This window comes from Capsicum annuum, chromosome 5 (genome assembly GCF_002878395.1).
Source record: "Capsicum annuum cultivar UCD-10X-F1 chromosome 5, UCD10Xv1.1, whole genome shotgun sequence".
Classification (NCBI taxonomy): Eukaryota; Viridiplantae; Streptophyta; class Magnoliopsida; order Solanales; family Solanaceae; genus Capsicum; species Capsicum annuum.
Window position 1 is genome coordinate 130,563,875 of NC_061115.1, and position 21,732 is coordinate 130,585,606.

Genomic DNA, 21,732 nt, shown 5'->3' on the forward strand with positions numbered 1-21,732 from the left:
ACATCAACTACTTTATCTTAATCTATTTCTTGAGATTGTTCACAGAACATGTGATAATGTTGTGCTGATAGTATATTTAATGGCTCTGTGTATTTAGGGCCAAGTATGTTAGTGTTAAGTATTTGCTAATCATGATGTTAAAGAAATTTGGATATTTTCAAAAAATTCTTGATTTCTTAGAAAAATATTTAGTGTCAATATTTTATGAGTCATATTTTTGGACATAAATCATTTTATTTAGTCTTCTTTTAAAAAAAATATCTTCAAAAATATTTAACATTAATGACTCATGAGTCATATTTTTGGTCACAATGTCTTACTCAATTTTTTTCCTATTTTACCAATAAGACTTTTTTTAAAAGAAAAGGGTTTTCATCATTATTTCTTCATTTCCCGCACCACCTCTACTTCCCCTCACCCTTTCCCATGATATGTCCTTTCACTTTCATTAGTTCCCCTTCTCTTCAAGCCTCTTTACTTATCCATTCCTATTATTTCTAAACAGTCACCTTCCCAGGTTCTCTTACCCATCTCTCCTTCTCCTTCTCTCTCCTCTTTTAAATCTCACACTTTGTCTCTCTAATGACAAAAACTTACTCTATGGATAACATTTCAAGAATTTCCTACGATGGTCCTTTTCCTCTTTCAGAATCCTTCAATGAGTCCTTGTCTCAGTCTATTTTCCTCAAAAGATGAAGACCCTCTTCCATCCCTATTTCTTTTACTAATAAACCCCGTTCAAATCCCTCTAACTCTCTCCCTCCAGAAGAGATACACTAATTCTGGACAAACCTTTATAAGGAAAAGTTCTTCTCCTTCAAAAATCACTCAATTTTTCCTGGTCGTATCTTCAATCCGAGCCTACATAAAGATGACTCATGCAATGTTACATATTTTTTCAAATTTCAAGACCTATCCTTATCCTCTTACCTTTGTCGAACTCTAGTTTTCGAGGACCCTATTTGCATATTTTACGCCAATCTCAAACTTTCCCCAGACCATGGTGAATTCAAGAATTTTGTGCTAGGCACAAGAATTATCTTGAACAACTTTTTGTTTGAGAAAGTTTTTGATACTAAGTTCTCAGGTGTAGTGCCCATTATGAATAATAACTGGCTTGAAGACTTTGAAGTGGACTTTAAGGAAGCCAAGGAGTTTTTGTCTGATTCTGACTCTGCATCAACCAGCTTTTGCCCCTTGTCTCCTTTTTTCAAATTTTGCATTTTGGCCCATACCATTTCCACCACTTTGATTTCGTGAAAAGGATCCCCAAGAAACATCACTTCTTGTGATGTCTTTGTGCTATATTTTTGGTCAAAAAGATCAAAATAAATCGGGCCACTTGGATTCGCGAGTACATGCTTGAGAGCGCAAAGGAAGTTAATGTATTGGCCAGTTTGCCGTACAGGCTGCTTATCACCCAGATCCTCTTGATCTACTCCACTGATCTCTCTGCTTATCCCTCCTGTAGAAGTGGCTGCAACTTATGATTCAAGAACCTTCAACAGTATGGAATATGTTTTAGTGGAAGATGAATGGTGTAGGAAGGAGTCTTCCCATGCCAAGTCTGAGCCTCTGAAGGTAAGTAAATCTGTCTCTAACCCCTCTGTCTATTTGATGAAGGAACTTAAAGAAGTTAAGCAGTGGTTTAAAACCATTGAGAAAGGTATCATGGAACTCAAAGAGTCTTCTACCAAGCTCTTGGGTCTTGGGAAAAGCATAAGCTCTGGCATAAGTGTGGTACAACTAGAACTCAATTGGCTCAACCAAGAAGGAGTCAAGCTATTCTATCGAGTGCTCTCTTGCATGGACTCCTTAAAATCCTAAGTCTATTCCTCAAATGATGATATGGATTTCATATTTTCTAACAATTTCTTTTGCTATTCCTAGCTAATAGATTACAACTATCCTTGGTTATTCACTGCCTCTGTCTGTTTATATGCATTGTATGTTGCTCTGTCTGTGTGTACTATTTTCTTTCTACTGCTATTCTTTTTTACTATGCTAAAAGAGAGAGAAAGAGAGAAAAGGAATCACCCATCAGACAGAAGAAACAAGTCGACTATCGATACACATAAAACTTGGGATAATCCAAGAAACTTAGATGCTCATAAGTCAAGGGGAGCAAAGTCAACTTATTATACACAAAGGCCGATTGTTGCTCAAAAGTCAGGGGGAGCAAAGTAGACTTGTTGTACACAAAGGACAAATGATGCTTACAAGTCAGGGGGAGCAAGATAACTGACAGGAAAGTCATCTAGTGTTTATTCATGTTGTCATTATAAAAAATGGGGAGATTGTTAGCCTCGGAAGTTAATATTTTAATAATGACAAACTAACAAGTGGATCCTTGCAAGATATTGAAAATTACTAATGAAGGAAGATGACTCTAGTAATAGAAGGGCATCACGAAACTCAAACAAGCATAGAAATTAAATCAAATATCTTGGAAATAGAAGAAAATCACCATCCCAGACTTACGGCAGATTAGATCAATCATAAAATCAATCAGGATCTAAACAAAAGGAAGAAAGGCCACAACCGTCACATGTAAATCAATCTCTACAAGACTAAAGGAAAAGATAAATCATGGAAATATATGATATGGACGTGATCCAAAGCCGTATATGGACATATCAAATGGATACATTCCTCAATCAAGAAATCAATTTAAATCCTTAATTGAGATAAAATATCTTGGGCTTCTTTATAAAGAGAGCAGCTGAAGACTATAAATGATGAAGACTGAAGACATATATGGGTTACGCAACTCCAAGGAGAAAATTCAAAGTGTCTCATTCTTAGTTTTACAAAGCTCTGTAACTTTAGTTTAAAATTATTATATAAAGAGTAGGATTCAGTCAATAAGATCTAAAGAGCAAAATAAGTCTTCAGAACTTGTTTCCTATGATTGTACTCAAGACAAACTTTCAATGATCTAAGGAAACTTTGAAACCCAAGGGTACTTGACGTAGGCACTATATTGGTGTGCCAAACTAAGATGAATCTCTATGTTATTACTTTATATTTTTTTTATTTAGTTACTTAACTATTCTAAGTTTAATTTGTTTGTGAAGTGTTCTGATCTGCAGGGAGTCGAATGAGAGGAGTCAGTAGTCGAATCATAGAAGAAAATTTCAATTCACCCCTACTCTTGAATTTTAAAGGAGGCATTGGTAGTACTAAAGATGACAATGAAAGCTATTGGGTTGCATATGTTAGAAATACAAGATATAAAGCTCGCCCATTTCATGTACAAGATATTCAAGGAAACAAGTCAGATATCCAGTGTGCAGCACCAAAGGACGCTAAATCCTATCATTAAGGAAGTAGTGTGTTTAGAAATGATCAAGTGGCTTGATATAGGTATAGTCTACCCTATATTAAATAGAAAATAGGTTATTTAGTGCATTCCAAAGAAGGGAGTATGGCACTGGTGACAAACAATAATAATGAGTTGATCTCGACTCATACTATAATCGGGTAAAGAATTTGCATGGATTACAGAAATCTCAATGATAACACCCACAAAGATCATCACCTGATCTTATCTATTGATTAGATTCTTGATAAACTATCTAGACAGAAGTACCACTACTTTATTATTGGGTATTTTAGCTATAATCAGATAGACGTAGCTCTAAAAGATCAAGAGAAAAAGATATTCACCTATTCGTATAGGACTTTAGCTTTTAGGAAAATGCCCTTTGGATTGTGAAATACACCTACAACATTCCAAAGGTACATGATGGCTATATTCTACAACATGGTGGAGGGATTCATGGAGGTATTTACGGATGACTTCTCTATTTTTGGTAACTCTTTTAAACTAAGTTTTCAGAATCTAGACAGGGTCTTAGCGACATGTGAAGTGAAAAATTTGGTACTAAACTGGGAGAAATATGACTTTCTAGTCAAGAAAGGCATTTTCCTTGAAAAAAATAAGGTATCACAGCAAGGACTGGAGGTAGATTTGCAAAGGTGGAAGTTACAAAAAAGTTACCACCTCATGTGTCGCTCAAGGGAGAACGCAGTTTCCTAAGGCACATCAAATTTTATAAAAGGTTCATTAAGGATTTCTCAAAGGTGACAAAGTCGATGTGCAAGCTACTTGAAAAAAAGGTTGAGTTTGAGTTCGGGGCTGAATGTCTAAGAATATTTAAGGATTTAAAGAAGAAATTAATGGAGGCTCCCATATTGATTTCTCCCGATTGGGAGTTACCATTTGAGTGTGATGTGTAATGCAAGTGATGTAGCTATAAAAGCTATGTTAGGGTAGAAAAAGTAGATCTTCCATTCTATTAATTATACTAGTAAGACTCTAGACGCAACCCAAACTAACTACACAGTGACAAAAAATAAGATTTTGGCTCTGGTATATGTAGTTGTCAAGTTCTAGTCTTACATGGTGGGGACCAAAGTGATGTTGTATATGGATCACATGGCTATTCACTACTTATTTAGTGAGAAAGATGCTAAACCTTAAATAATTCATCAGATATTGTTGTTGCAAGAGTTTAATCTAGATATGAAAGCTAGAAAAGAATTGAAAATGAAGTAGTAGATAATCTTTCAAGGATGGAGAGTCTGTCTCATGTAGTAGAAAATGGTAGCATCTAAGAGGAGTTTCTCGAAGAGCAACTCCTAGAATTGAGTGTCACAGAGTTAGCATGGTATGTTGACATTGTTAATCTGATTATAAGTGGGGTGTACCCACCAGAGGTGAAAAATTAACAAAGAAAGAGGTTGTATTAAGAGTCTCAATTTTATATATGGGATGAGCTATTTTAGTTCAAACAGTAACCTAATCAATTAATTAGAAGATGCATATCTGAGTGTAAAGTGAGATAGATCATAGAAAGTTATCAATCGTCTCAATAATGAGGCCATCACGGTAGTGAATGCATAACTTTAAAGGTTATACAGTATGGATTTTTTAAGGATGTGGCAAAATTTTCTAAAGAGTGTGATCAGTGCCAACACATAAAAACACATATACTTTAGTGGTAGTAGACTATGTTTCCAAGTGGGTGAGAGCTACATTACTTCCTATAAATGACTCCAAAGTGATTGTTAAATTTGTGAAGAAGCAGATATTCACACAGTTCAGAACTAAATGAGCCATTATTAGTGATAGTGGGACACACCTCATTAATAACTGGTTTAAGAACTTATTGGCCAAGTAAGGGTGAGACACAATATTGTTGCAACTTAATATACTAAAATGAGAGGTCAGGTAGAGGTGTTCAATCATGAGGTAAAGCAGATTTTATAGAAAATAATGAATGCATAGCAAAAAGATTATGTATTGAAACATGATGATACAGTATGAGAATATAGGAAAGCATACAAAACTCCCACTAGGACATTTTCGTACAGGTTAGTATTTGGAAATGCATGTCAATTACCGTTTGAGCTAGAACATTGTGTATTTGGCTATAAAGAAATCAAATCATGATGTTGATTTAGAAGGGAAGAAATGGATATTGTAGTTACATGAGCTTAAGGAATTTAGATTGCATGCCTAAAAAAATGCTAAGCTCTACAAGGAGAAAATAAAAAAGTGGCATGATAATAATATAGTGCTCCGCTCATTAGAGGCCAAATAATGGGTATTGGTGTTCGATTCAAGATTAAAGTTGTTTCTTGGTAAGCTTAAATATAAATGGTATGGACTATTTGAAGTGGTGAGGATGGCTGCTTATGGCGCTGTTGAATTAATTGATAAGGAAAAAGGTAAAACATTTCTAATGAATGGGCAGAGAGTTAAACAGTACTGAGGTAAAGATGAAGATCAACAAAGGACATCTTAGCAACTTTTTGATGAGTGAGTTTGAGTTAGGTCATGCCGCAACGTTAAATCAGGCACTTCAAGGTAGGAAACCCATTATTGTAATGTAATAGTATAGGTTATTTATTTATTAAAAAAGAAAAAAGTACAAAAAAAAAATAGTGAGCCATGATCGAAAATATGATGTTTAGACGGAGGCAACCTATACTTCTAACTAGTTTTCACTTATTTTTATAGGTACTATGGAGTTCTATGGAGTTTAAATAAGTGAAGTAAAGCTCTCGGAATAAATAAAGTCAAGTTTGTGAGTTTTTATAATTAGCCTAGTGTGTCGCACATTAGAGGCCTCAAGTTAGCCTCGTGTTGCACAACATAAGGGGCTTATTACCCCCCTATCATATTGGATTCATGCTATGGATCTCCTCATTCTCTCTGGATAGCGCACCGTGAGGCCCGAGCATCGCGACCCTACCCCCTCTGCATACCCTTTGCACCACCCCTTACCTGTTACCTCTCACTATTTGACCCCTATACTACACTGTGTGTAACCTTTCCTCTCCCTCCTCGCAATCCAAAATCCCCCCTTCCCCTCCCCCCCCCCTAATAAGAATCCTAGATCCCCCAAATTAAATACCATATATATAAATACCCCTTAACCCCTAACCCATTTCTCAACCCAATTTTACCTACCCCTTGTCATCCCTCTCCCTATTCCTCTTACTCATGATGCAAACCCCTTTTAAACATAAAAAATATCTTCTTTTTCACTTTTTAGTCACTTCAAGGTATGTTTTCTTTCATTATTGTCCTGCTTTAGTGTTTTGTTACACGATATTTGTGGATTTAATTCTCCTTGTGGATGAATGCAGGATAATATGGTTGAAATTGTGTCTTGGTCTCTTTGGGGTGGATGAACTCCATGATTGTAGGCTGGTGAAGCTTATGGGTGTGTTTAAAATTATCCATATTTTGAACCGCTTTATGCCTTTTGCCCTCTTTATGGGTTCAATGTACTCAATGGGGCGTTGTTTGGTGGAATTTTCTTAGTTTCTATTTTGTGTTATTTTTGGTGAGCTAACTTCAAATTTTACGGCATGTTTTCATTGAATGTGAATTGCATTCTAGGCTCTTGGGTTCGGTTAGGTGATGTGTTATTAATTGTGATCAAAGATATATTTTTAGTGTAATGGTGTGGTGGTGAGATGTTAACTATGATGTTATGATGTTTTATAGGTTTAAGATGGTGTGACCTTGCACTTGTGTGGCGGGGAAGTCTTGAGTATCCGATACCTCCACTTGCATTATTTATGCTAAAAAATATGCTAAAAACTTGAGTGTGGGATGTTCCTCTAATCCCCTCCTCTTAGTTGTCGTTATCCTTTTAGTGCTTTGCTAATCCCTGGTGTTAGTGTATTTACAAAAAATATGGCACCCAAGGTGGGAAAAGATAATGAGTGTCATCTAGCTCCTGTCAAGGTCAAAAGTGTGCTCGTATGGGGAATCCAACCACTACTAATGTCGTCACCCTCTCTGCTTATCAAAATGCTTATTGATGGTTTGGGACTCCACTAATTGATAAGGGTAGCTTGGGACTCCACTACCCATGCATCTTAATCTAGATTGTGCAGTTAAAGCTTGATTTTATTTTTGATGATATGGGCCAGTGTAAATTGGACTTGGTGAGAGAATTTTATGCCAATTATTTCCCAAACACTCAGGAAAATAGTGTGAAGATATGCGGGCAGATTATAAAGTCGACTATGATGGGACTTAACACTCTCTTTGGCACACTGGAGGTTGATGATTCTAGATTGAGAGAGTTGTACAGCTAACCACCCTATAGAGTTAGCCAACAATCATTATGTGTTTCAGTTTCTATGGCTCGTTAGAAGCGTCATCGATATAAGGGCTTCCATAAAACTTTCACATATGATCATTTATAAAAGAAGGCATGTATTTGGTTGAGGACTATTGGCACTTGTCTTTTTTAGGGTCCCACTTAACTAGCATTTCACATGACTGCGTATGTCTTTTTATGCTTCAATGACTGATGTCTTGATAAATGTTGGTGTGGTTATCCGTGCAACTATATGAAAGGCCAGAGTGCAAAAGGAAGTTTGATTCTACTTTGGGGGATTTCTGACCAAGTTCTTACGAGAGAATGAGGTCGAAGAGGACATGACAAATTACAAACCATCAAGAAATTTGAGGGGTTTTGATGTTACGAGGGTTAAGGAGCCTAGCTTTGTCCGTAGGCCAGCCCTCAGTATTGCTGAGAAAAATGCGAGAGATGATAGCTTATTCCTCCATTTATATGGCAAGACTAAGCTAACTATGATGTGTGGCGTTGACACCTAATTTATGCCCTCCACGACTGAATTTATTCCTGAGTTTCTTTAGTTTGTATAAAATTACGACATTTATTTTATCTGGATAAAATTTTTCAAAATATTTATCTAGATAATTTTGTCATTTTGAGTAGTGATTATATATTTTTGTATTCACAAATACAAAATCATATAATTTCTTCTCTTATATATTTATTTTATGAAATATCGGACTTAAGTCAATGCTTATTTTTGGAAATTAATTCAAATGACTAAAATCTTGATCTAATTATAATTTGTTCTCAAAAATAATTTATTTGGAGAAATATGTGTTTGATTTTATCAAACTAAGAAGCTTGAGATTGGATCGGTCGTTAATTTGTTTCAAGCCTTAATTTAATTTGGTCGATTTTATTAGATTTGTCTACAATTGTAATCAAATTGGCCACAAATCAATGCATTGGCCAATTGATATCCAATTTGGTAAAAATTTAAATAAAATTGACTGAATTTTTAATCCAATTTGGCCATTTTATATATGACCCAAATTTCTATCCTTCCCAATCCTTTAAAATTTGCCTGATCCGAGCCCAATAGCACTATTACATACAGCTGTCCAATCCAAAATCAATAAACTCGGCCTAACCACCTTTGTTTTCCTCTCTTATTCCTTTTCCCAAGTCAGAACAGCAAACCTGTGGACAACAACAAATGATAAGACCTGCTGTAACAAAAACACCGTACAACAACCAATGTACAACCAATAAACAGTGTACAACATGCAATTTTAAATGTGAAAACAATTTTCAACAACGACAGTCAACTACGGCAAATTCCCGACCACCCTATTTACTATTTTACCCTCTCATATATTCGTTCTTGGTAAGGATTCATAGGGGTTTCGTCATTTTCAGTTTGTGGTTCATTATTTCGGGAAAAGAAATAACTCCGACATCTCTATCCTTCATCTCTCTCACTGATTGAATTTAGTTCAAGGACAAAGACCAGTAATGGTCTTTGTCTCATTGTGGAACTCAAAATACTTAGGAAAAAGGATTTCACTTTAGATTTGAAATCTATCCGAACCCCTAATGTTCTCCCCACAAATTTCCCCTATAAATGGACACTGAGTGATATAGAGTAAATGAAGGATTTTTGGTTAATAATTTGAAGATTCTAAGGGTGCATGCTCCTACAAATTTGTTTTCTATCGAAGTCTTATATTATAATTGTCTAATTTCTATCTCATTTTTATTCATGAAATTCGATAATTTCGAGTCCGAATGGACTCCATCCCCTAAATATTTTGAGATGAGCCTAGCATACCCAAACTATCGAGTCTAGCTTTACTCTAAGGCCATAAACGGACGGATATAGTGCCAGTATATGTCAGATATACACAAATATACATGTCTTAAAGAAAGAAGGTTTAAAGGGGGACAAATTTTATGGTGGGGGACTAAAGACTAGTATATATAAGACTGAAATACAGTTGGATATACATCAGATATATATAAAACGTGGATAAAAAGGGTTGTAGCATACAGTTGATATACATGGGAAAGTTGGATTGAAAATCCATGGAATTCTGGCCCATAAGCTGGACAGCCCATTAATGGACCAAAAGGGCCCAATCCTCTCTTCTTCTTTATTTTCCATTCTTGTTTATTTGTATTATCTTGAACACTTTAATTAATCTAGATAAATCCCCTACTTCATTACCATTTTATTTTATGATGGCTTTCTTTTAATCAATTTGTAATTTTCTCACCTAATTTACTTTGTTGAAAACGGATTAAATTGGTTCCTTCGATTTATTATTGAAAACAAGTCTATGAAAATTAGGTATTTATTCTAAGATCAGATTTGTCTTGTTCTTGTGATTAATGGCCTACATGGATTAAAGAAATTTTCTCCAAATCAAAGAAATCATTTTTTCTTGTGAATTTTAACTTCCCATAATTGATAAGATACTTTTAACATGACATTCCCTTAACTTTGCGGAATATTTCATTTTTTTCTCAAAATTAACAATGGATTAAGCGAAACATGTTGAATTTTTTCTAATAAAAGTAAAATATTTCTCGTTCGAATAAACAAATGCCAATTTTAAACATATAAGTTAATGATTTTATAAAAGCAACCCTTTCGTAAAGTTAGTCACTCGTTTAAGTTAGTCAAAAATTAAATTTTTAGTCACTCGTTTAAGTTAGTCAAAAGATAATCTTTTGATGAACCGTTTCAAAACGGATGATCCTAAGTGACATAATAACCTTCTTAGGACGTTAATTGAACCTTTACGTCCGATGGTTGTTCGTATTTCCAAGACCAAGTCGTCCGCTTGGGAACCTGGTCGAAGTCCACTGTAGACACCCAGGATAGAGAAAAATCAAAACCCTTTTTTGGGCATGAGCCTAGGAAGACCTAATACCCGAGAGGGTATTGGGCCTATTAGAAAACCTACCCTACGTCTATTGTCCACGAGCCAATTAAGGAAGAATCATGTTTATGTTTTGAAGAAATATATGTTTGTTTAACTACATCAATTATCCTTTGGGATAGGGGGAAGACTTATTTTTGTTTCTTTCATATAGGAATGGCACAACCATACCCTTGCAAAAAATTCAAGATGGTTACCGAACCTGATAACTTCCTGAAAGTATGGTAGACTCACATGAGTTGAAAAGATAGGGAAATTGTTAGTACGTATATCGGGCATCTACCGTTGCTAATAGAGATGGTCGCTTGGCCTAAAATATTCAATGTGTTGACAATATTTTAGGATAATGACAACATGGTGTTTTGCTTTGGACAAGTTGAATTGACCCCCGTCATTGAAAAAGTAATGACTTTCTATGAGAGCATCAATATGTGTATGGAAATAAAAGGTGCACCCGACAAAAATATTCTAGTCCGTATTGTATGGAACCGTCAGGAGATTAAGAATGCCTTTTCCATCAATGATGATACCTGTTTGGGGGAACATAATGGAGATAACACACCTTTTCATGAGTTTTATCTCCGATTTGAAATGTTTAATGCTTTTGAGCAATTTGGACATAAATTTGAATTAGGGTCAAAATAGGGGGAGAAAAGAGAATTTTCTTTCACCGTGGGTTTGCTTTGAACTATGGTGTTCCCACAAGGAGAAAATGGCACCATTCATCCAAGATTCATTATGGTGATTCATATCCTCTTCTACAGAGTGGATTACAGAACCACTAAAGGCGAGCATCATTTTTTCCAAGGGTGCAATCTTATCTTGCAATGGAGGGTGATGAAACACTTACTGAAAAATCCCAGAGTAGAGCATCCAGACCCTAGGACAAGGGTAGATATTTTGTCATCACATAAAATTTGGTTGTCCATGCATAGGTTTAAGAGGATAGAATCTCCAAGTTTTTTGTTCAAGGTTTTCAGGGAATTTAGAGATGACAATTTCCACTGGTCCATCAAATATCTTTTCTCGGGGAAATAAATTACTCGAGGAGATTAATTGCCATTTTTAGTTCTTCCGGGTCTCAAGGCAACTCGTCCTTATAATTTTGACATAATTCTTAGGCAATTTAAGATCAAGAAGGAGACACTGCAAACGGAGCCTATAGTGAGATTCATCACCTAGTATGAAGAATGTGAAACCCCACTCAAAAAGTACATGGTAGATGGGTAGAAGAGAAGAAAGACAAAGGAAGTCTCCTTTCGTATCGAGTAGGAAACTGAGGTTAGTGGTACCTACAAAGGGTGGTTGAAGAAGAATCTTGCCGGAACATTGGTTCCGGGGCCGAATGTACCCACACAAATCATTAATGTAGAATTAGAACATCAAATTCGGCTCCATAGGCTTCAGGACAAATTTTAAAAAAGTGAGATTATGGACCAGTAGATGCATATAGAGGATGCCTCAACGATGTACCAATTGAGAGAAGAATTAAAGAAAGATAGGTAAAAAGTTATTGTGCAAGGTTGTGTTTTCTTGATTTTGATGATCACATGGCTTCTCAAATCGATAGCATAGGGATGATGACCTATAAGAATAAAGAACAATTATGCCAGAGCTACCTGGTCATAAAAAAATATCACATATAGAAAGAGATGGATAAATCTAAGAAGGAAAAGACCAATGAAGGAGCATCTAAGAATTAATTTTCTATCCCTGCACGAGACTCTATTCTTTTTATATCATTTCCCCTTTTCCAAAAGATTGTATACTTTTATGCAACTTTTGTAAACATTTATGACATTTATTTTATATGTCTATGGAGATTTTGGGGGGATAATTGATTGGTTTAAAAGATATATATTTTCATCAAATTTGTTAGGCCAACCCTTGGCTCAAAAGGGTCACCCAATTAGGATACGCTATTTATTAGATATAACTGTTTATGTGCTTATAAGAATTGTTAAATCAAAGGTAAATTGATCTACTCTTTAGCAAAGTCTTAGAAACCCTTTAGGCAAAAATCTGCGCTTACTATCCAAAGTCCGCCCAAAACATTCCAGGCCCCCAAGTCTCTTAGAAAGTCCTCAATTATTTTTGTTAACTTTCTTTTTAAACATATTCCTATTCTTTCAAGAAGATCTATCATGGATTCAAGGACCACACAATTGAAAAGATGGATAGAGGAGTTAGACCAAGTAGAGGAAATGTAAAAACAAGAGATCAAGAGATTGATAAGGAGGGTCGATTAGGCCGATAAGGAAATTACTGAGGTCAAGTAGTTGATCGCACTGGAAAAGAAGATGTTTGAGCAAAATCCACCTTCAAACATAAGATAGAACCGTTGGGCCAAATCAAAGGAGATGACGTCTGGTCAACTAGGATTGGGTCAGTAAGTGAACATATCACCCTTAGAGATCACTTCAGATGATACTCTCGAGCCCCCCAATCTTGACATGCGCAATAGCCTATCAAATCCTAAGAGATATGAGAGTCCACCACCCTGATCAAATGGAAGGATTTGGATATTTTCCCAAAGATGCTCATAAGAAATGTCATTATCATCCAAATCAACGTGGACATATGACTGATGAGTGTCTTGCTCCGAAGGACAGGTTTTACAATATGATCCACAATGTCTAAATAAATAATTTATGGGGACCACAAACTATTCACTATTGCGATCTGGTTGATCGAGGCATGCCCATCACCAATGATGTACAAATTTATGAATATGACTTCATAAGATTTGAAGATACCTACCATGAAATCTATTCAAAGCTCATCCATGCCAAAATTCTTGAACCAGTGGAAAGAAAGCCGAATACAATGTCTAAGGCTTGGAAGAATTTTAGAGAGGTTTGTCACTATCATGGAGGGATCGAAGGGCACAACTTGGATACTTACTAGACTGCTAAGATGGATTTTGAGATCCTGGTGAATATACGCAGTGTCAAGCAGGAATTTCTACCATACCACCATTAGAAGATTAAGATATGAAAGAAACAAAATGAAGTGGGAATGCCCTCTATCTAAGACTTAGTCATTTAAGTCTGGGCCTTTCTGTTGTTATTTTTATTTCATGTTTCCATGATGTAATTAACTCTAATGAGATCTCTATGAAATAAAGTTTTATCTTTGCATATTTGAACTACGTATAGCTTGATTTCTCCTTTGTGGGATATGTAGGCAACCTTTTGGTTCGACCACTGTCCTTTAAAACTTAATATTCTATTTTGTATGCCCAAAGATTTTAGACCCAACAAACTTCCTATTAAAGACCTACTTATCCAAAATCCACAAACAAAGTCCTTTCCATTAATTCTTTTCACTAATCACCCGTGGATCAATTTACCTAAGATAAAAGCAACGTTATGTGTTTAGTTTATGTCGGATATCTTGCATGATTTACCGCTGACAGGATCTAACATATTTACCTCTGGAGTTTTTTTTTTACTTTATCAGGTAATTAAATAAATAGAAATTGATTTATGTTGACAAAAATCTGGTTGAACACCAATACTTCACTTGATCTAAGGCAAATAGATATTCCTCTCTTGAACATTGCCTAGCTAAATAGAAAAGAATGATTGGTAGTAGCGATGATAATGCTCTCATTGAAATTACTGTCAGGGATGGTGTGAAAACATCATAAGTGAGATGATCGCTAGACTAACTAGAAAAATAGAGGATATTCAAGAAGAAATACAATAAGCAAAAGAAATGGCTAATCTGGCTATTATCTCTAATACACCAATTTTGGATAACCATGTGCTTCCACTCTGGTTCCCTCCTCTAAGCCCTCCTAACTATGGAAACCAAGCAAATGGTATACCTTCTTCTTTTATTCCTAAACCTCCTGCTAATCCCATCAATCCATCATTCCAAACTCATACTTCTCCCATATACAATACCAACCATTAAAACAATCCAAATGCTTACCACCCCCAAAACTTTACTTAAAATTACCAAAATACCTCGCCAAATGCCTTCACTCTACAAAATACTCATCCTACTTTTATTCCCATTGTCAATTCTCCCCAAAATCCAGTTCCCACATACCAAAAGTCTATCATACTGCCCAAACTTCATTGCTAACCTAAAATATGCCTCCTGCTATCCTCCATGCTATCGTAATACCTACATCTTACCATGCATTCCCCTAAAATCTAGAAATTAACTACTACGAGGAGATGGAGAAGGAGTGTAAGACACCTGAAGAAAAATATATCAGGGAGCTACTGCTGATAAAGGAAGAGATCACTAAGATGAAGAAAACACATAGATTGCCTAATGTAATGGGGCTCAATTATGATAACATTTGCATTCACCTTGACTTGAACTTGCCCAAAGGATTCAAAGTTCCTTAGTTTGAAACACTCAATGATATTGGAAACCCCACTTCACACTTTAGAAGATATTGTGACCAAATGGTAGGTGCTAGTAGAAATGAAGCATTGCTAATGAGGATCTTTAGTCGAAGCCTAAGTGGATAGGCATTAGAGTGGTTCACTTCACAAGAATTGAAAAAGTGGCATGAATGAAGTGCTTTAGCCAGTAATTTTGTTAATAGATTTTCCTGCAATGTAGAGTTGGTTCCTGATCAATATTATTTGAACCGCATCAAGAAAAAGTCTAATAATTTTTTTTATGAATATGTTTATCATTGGTGGAAAGAGGAAGCAATGGTACGACCTCCTATAACAGAAGAAGAAATAGACGTTATATTTACCCAAGCCTAGGATGGAGATTTTAATGATAGAATGATATCGGTAGTTCATGCCACTTTCTCTAATTTAGCTAAGATCATTGAAACAGTTGAAGAAGGGATCAGGACAGAGAAAATTTAACAAGATCCTTGTGCAACTTGGATCTTTAGGATTCCTAAAGAAAAAGAGAGAAGATGTATCCTTCATATTCTTTAGTCCAAACCCAAAATCAAAAAAAAATTGGGTCCAATTCTACAAAAATACCATCACTATCTATATGCCCCTCAGCTCCAAAAATCCTAAACCTTTGTTTTATACCCAACCTAGTCACTAAGTTCAACACACAAATTTCTCTACCAATCAACCAAACTACCTATCTCCATTGCCAACTTATCATCCTGCTTACCAAGCTCTACTCCCAAATTTCGAAGCCTACCAAAAAGTCCCAGTTAACTAGAATTACAATCAAGTCCCTCCTCCTACCAACAAAAGTGACCATAATCCTCCCCGTTTATATTAAGAAACGGAAGCTACCAGGAGTTTTACTATTTTGACTGAAACTAGAACTCATTTGCTTAAGAGATTAAAGGCAGCAGATCTCTTCCAACCTATCCCACCAAAACCTGTCAACACCAATTCTTGATTTTTCTATGCTAATCAATATTACATATATCATTCAGGAGGTGTTGGACACACAACTAAGGAATATATTGATTTAAAGAACAAGATTTAAGATTTAATATATTAGAAGGTGATTTTGCTTCAAACAATGCAACCAAATATTAAAACCAACCTATTTCTAAACCAAGAAGGGGCAACCACCAGTATAATAGAATTAGATGATCAGTGGGTGGTGAAAAAGTCTATAGCATAGGCCATCCTGAAAGAAATAGATAAAGTGAAAGATATAGAAAAGGCAGTGACTGCTTTAAGTGTTACCAAAAATCCCAAGTTTGTTGCATTCATCGTACCTCATCAAGCCTTTGCCTTGGTGCCTGTGAGGGAAAAGTTTTTGGTGAAAGCTATCTCTGCACAATGAATGACTAGATAAGAAAGATGTTACACTCCAGAAGAGCTTGCCAATGATTCATACAAGAAGAGAGATAAAAAATGCCCATCACTAAAGGGTAAGCTAAAGAATTTTGGAGACGAATCAGTCCAAAGAATACTCCATTATGAAGCATTTAGAGAAACCCATGCTCAAATTTTTATTTGTGCATTTCTAATAAGTTCTAAATATCATAGAAAAGCCTTGCTGAAAATCCTTGAAGAATCCTACATGCCCGTGGGCAGAAGCACCAAAAATTTGGTGGCCATGATCAATAGAATGGTGGGAGGCCATCGCATTATCTTTCGTGAATATAAGTTACCCTTTGAAGGAGTGATGCATAATAAGGCCTTACATATCACTGTCAAGTGCTAAGATAAGATTATTAACAGGGTGTTAATTGATGATTTATCAAGTTTAGATATCTGGTCGTTATCTATTTTGACTCAGTTGAACTATGATATAGGGAAAATTATCAGAACACAAGAAATATAAGTGTTTTTGACGAGGGTCAGAGAAAAACCATCGGGGAAGTCAAGTTGCATCTTAAAATATGGATTGGAGAGTTTTTAATTGAGTTTTATATGATGGATATTACCAAAACTTACAATCTATTCTTAGGAAGGCCTTGGATTGATGCAACGGGGGTTGTTTCTTCAGCATTACACCAATCGATAATATTTATATGGGAAAATAATGAGGTGGTTATCCATGGTGAAGGAAGCCATTTGAGTCACCCTAACAATTTTGTTTCTATGACTGAAGAAGTCCCAAGAGGTAGTGACTTTTATACAGTGGAGATCGTGAATGCAACTGAGAAAGACCCAACTCCTTATAAGGTAATGTCTTCAAGCTATAAGATGCTAGCCACTGCTACGCTGAGAAGCAGTTTTGAGACTGGACACAGCTTAGGAAAGAATTTGGATGGAATTATTGAGCCTATCGTGATCCCAAATAATTTTTTCAAATATGGGTTAGGCTATGTGCCAAGTAAAGAAGGTAAAAGAAAAAAAGGAATGAAGGCCCAGAATTGGAAAAGAGGTAATTACCTCCGCTCTACCAGTCATTTCCTGTATCTGTAAATCCTACAAGCGATGGTATAAAGGATGGGATAGGGATATTGTTCTAAGAGTGTGACACTACTATAGAAAATTTTCTTGAGAAGACCAAGATCAAAAAGATGAACTAGGGGAAAAGCTATCAAACTGGACTTCCACTCCAATGATGACTCTCTTATGTGATAGATGAAAGGATGAAATTTAACTTTTGCAAAATTAGTGGTAGTCTAAATGAGGCTCAGTCCACCCTTTAAGTTTATTTACCTCATTTTTTCTTTTTATGTTTTATTAACAACTGTGCGATGTATGAAATATAGTCATTCATGGATTTTTTTATTGGGTATCATCAAATACTGGTGGATGAAGAAGATGTAGAGAAAATGGCTTTCACCATACCTTACGGTATTTATCACTGTAGGGTAATTCCTTTTTGTCTCAAGAATACTAGTTCTATGTATATGAGAGCCATGACAACCATATTTTATGATATAATCCAAAAAGATATTGAAGTTTACATGGAAGACATGATCATCAAATCTCAAAAAAGTTTGGACCACTCGGATCATATAGAAAAGTTCTTTGATCAGTTATAGAAGTATAATTTGAAGCCAAATCATACCAAGTGTTCTTTTGAGGTACCGACTAGGAAGTTATTGGGTTTCATAGTTAGTAGAAGGGGTATTGAAATTGACCCCTTAATAATTAAGGTGATCCAAGAACTTCCTCCTTCAAAGATGAAAAAAGAAGTCATGAGTTTCTTAGGAAAATTGAATTACAACAGCAGGTTCATAGCCCAGTCAACTGGTATTTGTAAACTAATCCTCAAAATACTAAAGAAAGATGCGGCAAATAAATTGACTGAGGAATGATAACGAGCTTTTGACCAGATCAAGGATTATCTATCTAGTGCACCAATACTAGTTTCTCTAAGAGAAAGATTCCCTCTGTTATTGTATTTATCGGTCTCAGACAATGCATTTGGATGTGTCTTAGGGATATATGATGAAATTGGAAAGAATGAAAGAGCAATTTATTACTTGAGTAAGAAGTTCACTCCATATGAGGCTTGTTACATAATATTAGAAGGAACGTATTGTGTATTGACCTAGGTGTCCCAAAATCTTAGGCATTTATTGACATCATATACAATGTATCTTATCTCCAGAATGGATCCTTTGAAGTACATATTCCAAAAGATCATGCCCATGGAGAAATTAGCCAAATAGCAAATGTCATTGAGTGATTTTGACATTGTATACGTGACTCAAAAAGCGATCAAAGGGAAATCTCCAGAGAATCAACTAGTAGAGAATCCAGATGATAAGGAATATGAACCACTTCAAAGTTATTTCCCGAAGAAATAGGTATTGTTTATAGGAGAAGATGTTGATGAAATATAATCGGGATAGAGATTGTTCTTTGATGGGCGAATAATTTTAAGGGTTTAGGAATTGGGGCGGTCTTAATTAAGAAACTGGTCAACATTATTTGGTTATCACCAAACTGTGCTTTCCCTGCAGCAACAATATGGCTAAATATGATGCTTGCATTCTTGGTCTCAAATTGGCTATTGATATGAGTATTTGGGAGCTACTATTCATTGGATATTCTGGTCTATTAGTTTACCAAGTTCGAGGTGAATGGGCCATAAATAACCCTAAGATCACTCCCTACATAGAATTGGTACAGGAGTTATGCAGAATATTCAAGGAAGTGGAATTCAAGCATGTTCTAAGGATACAAAATGAGTTCACTGGTGCTTTGGCGAAGGAGCAACCTGCACATTGCGCACAAGTTGAGGCAGAATCAGACGAAAAGCCATGGTATTTCGATATTAAGAGGTATTCAGAAGCTAAGGAATTCCACGAAGATTCAATTATCATTTAGAATAAAATGATCTGTCGGATGTCTAATAATTTCATTTTGAATGATGAATTCATCGACCCAATCGAGCCACCAGCTTCTAATGAACACAGATACATCTTAGTTGCTATTGATTACTTTACCAACTGGGTGGAAGCTACCTTATACAAATTTCTAACCAAGAATGTAGTAGCAGACTTTGTCAAAAATAACTCAATTTGTTGATTAGGGATACCCGAGTCAATTACTACAAATAATAGAGAAAACTTGAATAGTCATTTGATGAAAGAGATATGTGAATAGTTCAAGATCACTCATCAAAATTCAGCCACATTTGTCCCTGAAATGAATGCAGTAGTAGAAGTTGCCAACAAGAATATCAATAAGGTCTTAAAAAAGATGGTTTATAGTCATCGATTGTGGCATGACATATTGCCCTATGCCTTGTTAGGATATCGTATGACAGTCAGAACTACGACTGGGGCAACTCTTTTTGTATTAGTATATAGGACAGCAATGGTAATACCCGCTGAAGTTTAAATACCATCTTTAAAAATCATCCAAGAAGAAGGATTGAGTAATAAAGAATGGGTTCGAGCCCACCATGAGCAACTTATGATGATCGATAAAAAGAGGATAAGTGTCGTATTCCATGGCCAATTATATCAATGATGAATGATTTTTTCTTTCAACAAAAAATTAAAAGCTCGCACATTTGAAGTTGGACAATTGGTTCCCAAACACATCTTCCTTCACCAAGAGGAGTATAAGGATAAGTTCACTCTGAATTGGCAAGGCCTATATGCAGTCTACAAAGTGTTATTAGGGGGAGCCTTGATTTTGTCTAAGATGGATGGCCAAAGGTGGCCCAAGCCGATCAATTCTAATGCAATAAAGAGATACTATATCTGATGTGGTGTTTCTTTGTGTTTATTTCCTTTTCTCATTTGTAATCATTTTATGTTTTGTAGTATCTTTAAAATTCCCCATCCTTATTGTCCGAACTACGTTTAACCTGAATTCCTAAGAAAGGAATACGTAGGCGGCCTGTGTCGGCTTCAATAAACTTCTTAGGAGAAATTTTATTTCCTTTTATGTATGAACTACATTTGACCTTAATTCCCAAGAAGAGGATATGTAGGCGGCCTATGTTGTCTTTGGTCAATCCCTTAGGAAACTTTATTTATATTCTCTTGAACTACATGTTGACCTAAATTCCCATGAAGAGGATATATAGGTGGCCTTTGTCGTCTTCCATCACTATATATTTTCAACCGCCAAAACAACTATTTTATTAAACAAAAAAGTGTTCTTGTGTCGATTATATCAAGAATTGTCGCTCTCTTAACAAGTACATCGGAGGATGACGTCTTTTCAGTTAGCAACTTATGTGGAGATATGGTAAAATACTATGAATTTCTTATTTAATTATGTTTATCACTAATAGTTTTGTTTGAGATATTGTAGAGAGCATTCGAAAAGGATGAAAATCTCAAACTGAAATCACAGGTGATGATACCCCAAAAGGGATGCAGTACAACATAGAACTTTTTCTTAGCAGCAAACTAGGACATAGTTCAAAGAGTAATGGCAAACTCTTTGGGTGCGAGCTAAACAATAAATTCCACCACAATCAAACCACATCCCTATCAGAAGGTGATGTACACCTAAAGTTTTTAGAATTATGTCTATGTAAATCATATTTATATGTGTGAGGGCCCCACATTTTGTACTTTGATATAATTACAAGACTCTAGTCCTTAGCTCAATTGTCTGTCGCTCATCCTAAGCCGATGGTCATCTTAGCATAAAAGACTACCTCTTTCGTCGATCAAGTTAAACTACATGTAGTCTGATTCCCTGACTCCCAAGGATATGCAGTCTAATTCCTCAGCTTTTTGATTTCAGTAAAATTTAAAATCGGGATAACTCGTGAACTTTTTTAAAACTCATTCGAAAACCAACCACTTTTAGAAATAAATTTGGGATCGGGCAAAACATTAGGAACGTCAAACTCTTTTTGCCCAGGGTTACTTGCATCCACCCTACTTAAAGAGAGGTGCAGTTGTTGACACCTAATTTTTTTCCTCCACGACTGAATTTATTTCTGATTTTCTTTTGTTTGAATAAAATTACAACATTTATTTTATCTGGATAAATTTTTTTCAAAATATGTATCTAGATAATTTCTCTATTTTGAGTAGCGATTATATATTTTCGTATTCACATACACGAAATCATATAATTTTATCTTTTAAATATTTATTTTACAGAATACTAGACTTTAATTAATGCTTATTTTGAAAATTAATTCAAACAAATAAAATCTTGATTTAATTATAATTTGTTTGCAAAAATAATTTTTTTCGAGAAATATGTGTTTGATGTTACTAAACTAAGAAGCTTGAGATTGGATCGGTCATTAATTTGTTTCAAGCCTTGATTCAATTTTGTTACTTTATTAGATTTGTCCATAATTGAAATTAAATTGGCCACAGA